The 3,746-nt window shown below is 52.3% G+C and overlaps 2 non-coding genes across 2 annotated transcripts; both read left to right on the top strand.

Moving 5' to 3' along the window:
- The first annotated feature begins 1,431 nt into the window (after positions 1 to 1,431).
- Positions 1,432 to 1,506, top strand: Trnas-cga (transfer RNA serine (anticodon CGA)). Its single transcript has one exon. It is a non-coding gene; the product is annotated as a tRNA-Ser (tRNA).
- Positions 1,507 to 2,332: 826 nt separating this feature from the next.
- Trnas-cga (transfer RNA serine (anticodon CGA)) lies at positions 2,333 to 2,407 on the top strand. The gene has a single exon. It is a non-coding gene; the product is annotated as a tRNA-Ser (tRNA).
- Positions 2,408 to 3,746: the final 1,339 nt, after the last annotated feature.

Here is a 3,746-nt window from a genome sequence, read left to right as displayed (position 1 = left end):
GGGCACACAGTTTTAATCTGCCAGGAAGTTTCATATCAGCGCACACTCCGCTGCAGAGTGAAACTCTCATTCTGGAAACATCCCCCAGGCTGTGGCCAAGCCATGTCTCCGCAGTATCCTTTCTTTCAGGAGTGCTAGTTCTGCAAGGTTCGCAGAAGAGCTTCTGTAAAGTTTGGAAGGTAGGAGACGGATACTGGCAGAAGTAAAGCTGTGAGTACCGGACGTGAGTCGTGCTTCGGTAGCTCAGTTGGTAGAGCACTTGCCCGCGAAAGGCAAAGGTCCCGAGTTCGAGTCTCGGTCGGGCACACAGTTTTAATCTGCCAGGAAGTTTCATATCAGCGCACACTCCGCTGCAGAGTGAAACTCTCATTCTGGAAACATGCCCCAGGCTGTGGCCAAGCCATGTCTCCGCAGTATCCTTTCTTTCAGGAGTGCTAGTTCTGCAAGGTTCGCAGAAGAGCTTCTGTAAAGTTTGGAAGGTAGGAGACGGATACTGGCAGAAGTAAAGCTGTGAGTACCGGACGTGAGTCGTGCTTCGGTAGCTCAGTTGGTAGAGCACTTGCCCGCGAAAGGCAAAGGTCCCGAGTTCGAGTCTCGGTCGGGCACACAGTTTTAATCTGCCAGGAAGTTTCATATCAGCGCACACTCCGCTGCAGAGTGAAACTCTCATTCTGGAAACATCCCCCAGGCTGTGGCCAAGCCATGTCTCCGCAGTATCCTTTCTTTCAGGAGTGCTAGTTCTGCAAGGTTCGCAGAAGAGCTTCTGTAAAGTTTGGAAGGTAGGAGACGGATACTGGCAGAAGTAAAGCTGCGAGTACCGGACGTGAGTCGTGCTTCGGTAGCTCAGTTGGTAGAGCACTTGCCCGCGAAAGGCAAAGGTCCCGAGTTCGAGTCTCGGTCGGGCACACAGTTTTAATCTGCCAGGAAGTTTCATATCAGCGCACACTCCGCTGCAGAGTGAAACTCTCATTCTGGAAACATCCCCCAGGCTGTGGCCAAGCCATGTCTCCGCAGTATCCTTTCTTTCAGGAGTGCTAGTTCTGCAAGGTTCGCAGAAGAGCTTCTGTAAAGTTTGGAAGGTAGGAGACGGATACTGGCAGAAGTAAAGCTGTGAGTACCGGACGTGAGTCGTGCTTCGGTAGCTCAGTTGGTAGAGCACTTGCCCGCGAAAGGCAAAGGTCCCGAGTTCGAGTCTCGGTCGGGCACACAGTTTTAATCTGCCAGGAAGTTTCATATCAGCGCACACTCCGCTGCAGAGTGAAACTCTCATTCTGGAAACATCCCCCAGGCTGTGGCCAAGCCATGTCTCCGCAGTATCCTTTCTTTCAGGAGTGCTAGTTCTGCAAGGTTCGCAGAAGAGCTTCTGTAAAGTTTGGAAGGTAGGAGACGGATACTGGCAGAAGTAAAGCTGTGAGTACCGGACGTGAGTCGTGCTTCGGTGGCTCAGTTGGTAGAGCACTTGCCCGCGAAAGGCAAAGGTCCCGAGTTCGAGTCTCGGTCGGGCACACAGTTTTAATCTGCCAGGAAGTTTCATATCAGCGCACACTCCGCTGCAGAGTGAAACTCTCATTCTGGAAACATCCCCCAGGCTGTGGCCAAGCCATGTCTCCGCAGTATCCTTTCTTTCAGGAGTGCTAGTTCTGCAAGGTTCGCAGAAGAGCTTCTGTAAAGTTTGGAAGGTAGGAGACGGATACTGGCAGAAGTAAAGCTGTGAGTATCGGACGTGAGTCGTGCATCGGTAGCTCAGTTGGTAGAGCACTTGCCCGGGAAAGGCAAAGGTCCCGAGTTCGAGTCTCGGTCGGGCACACAGTTTTAATCTGCCAGGAAGTTTCATATCAGCGCACACTCCGCTGCAGAGTGAAACTCTCATTCTGGAAACATCCCCCAGGCTGTGGCCAAGCCATGTCTCCGCAGTATCCTTTCTTTCAGGAGTGCTAGTTCTGCAAGGTTCGCAGAAGAGCTTCTGTAAAGTTTGGAAGGTAGGAGACGGATACTGGCAGAAGTAAAGCTGTGAGTACCGGACGTGAGTCGTGCTTCGGTAGCTCAGTTGGTAGAGCACTTGCCCGCGAAAGGCAAAGGTCCCAAGTTCGAGTCTCGGTCGGGCACACAGTTTTAATCTGCCAGGAAGTTTCATATCAGCGCACACTCCGCTGCAGAGTGAAACTCTCATTCTGGAAACATCCCCCAGGCTGTGGCCAAGCCATGTCTCCGCAGTATCCTTTCTTTCAGGAGTGCTAGTTCTGCAAGGTTCGCAGAAGAGCTTCTGTAAAGTTTGGAAGGTAGGAGACGGATACTGGCAGAAGTAAAGCTGTGAGTACCGGACGTGAGTCGTGCCTCGGTAGCTCAGTTGGTAGAGCACTTGCCCGCGAAAGGCAAAGGTCCCGAGTTCGAGTCTCGGTCGGGCACACAGTTTTAATCTGCCAGGAAGTTTCATATCAGCGCACACTCCGCTGCAGAGTCAAACTCTCATTCTGGAAACATCCCCCAGGCTGTGGCCAAGCCATGTCTCCGCAGTATCCTTTCTTTCAGGAGTGCTAGTTCTGCAAGGTTCGCAGAAGAGCTTCTGTAAAGTTTGGAAGGTAGGAGACGGATACTGGCAGAAGTAAAGCTGTGAGTACCGGACGTGAGTCGTGCTTCGGTAGCTCAGTTGGTAGAGCACTTGCCCGCGAAAGGCAAAGGTCCCGAGTTCGAGTCTCGGTCGGGCACACAGTTTTAATCTGCCAGGAAGTTTCATATCAGCGCACACTCCGCTGCAGCGTGAAACTCTCATTCTGGAAACATCCCCCAGGCTGTGGCCAAGCCATGTCTCCGCAGTATCCTTTCTTTCAGGAGTGCTAGTTCTGCAAGGTTCGCAGAAGAGCTTCTGTAAAGTTTGGAAGGTAGGAGACGGATACTGGCAGAAGTAAAGCTGTGAGTACCGGACGTGAGTCGTGCTTCGGTAGCTCAGTTGGTAGAGCACTTGCCCGCGAAAGGCAAAGGTCCCGAGTTCGAGTCTTGGTCGGGCACACTGTTTTAATCTGCCAGGAAGTTTCATATCAGCGCACACTCCGCTGCAGAGTGAAACTCTCATTCTGGAAACATCCCCCAGGCTGTGGCCAAGCCATGTCTCCGCAGTATCCTTTCTTTCAGGAGTGCTAGTTCTGCAAGGTTCGCAGAAGAGCTTCTGTAAAGTTTGGAAGGTAGGAGACGGATACTGGCAGAAGTAAAGCTGTGAGTACCGGACGTGAGTCGTGCTTCGGTAGCTCAGTTGGTAGAGCACTTGCCCGCGAAAGGCAAAGGTCCCGAGTTCGAGTCTCGGTCGGGCACACAGTTTTAATCTGCCAGGAAGTTTCATATCAGCGCACACTCCGCTGCAGAGTGAAACTCTCATTCTGGAAACATCCCCCAGGCTGTGGCCAAGCCATGTCTCCGCAGTATCCTTTCTTTCAGGAGTGCTAGTTCTGCAAGGTTCGCAGAAGAGCTTCTGTAAAGTTTGGAAGGTAGGAGACGGATACTGGCAGAAGTAAAGCTGTGAGTACCGGACGTGAGTCGTGCTTCGGTAGCTCAGTTGGTAGAGCACTTGCCCGCGAAAGGCAAAGGTCCCGAGTTCGAGTCTCGGTCGGGCACACAGTTTTAATCTGCCAGGAAGTTTCATATCAGCGCACACTCCGCTGCAGAGTCAAACTCTCATTCTGGAAACATCCCCCAGGCTGTGGCCAAGCCATGTCTCCGCAGTATCCTTTCTTTCAGGAGTGCTAGTTCTGCAA

The sequence above is a fragment of the Schistocerca gregaria genome, chromosome 1 (assembly GCF_023897955.1).
Source record: "Schistocerca gregaria isolate iqSchGreg1 chromosome 1, iqSchGreg1.2, whole genome shotgun sequence".
NCBI classification, from domain to species: Eukaryota; Metazoa; Arthropoda; class Insecta; order Orthoptera; family Acrididae; genus Schistocerca; species Schistocerca gregaria.
This window is presented reverse-complemented; position numbering and strand designations above follow the sequence as displayed.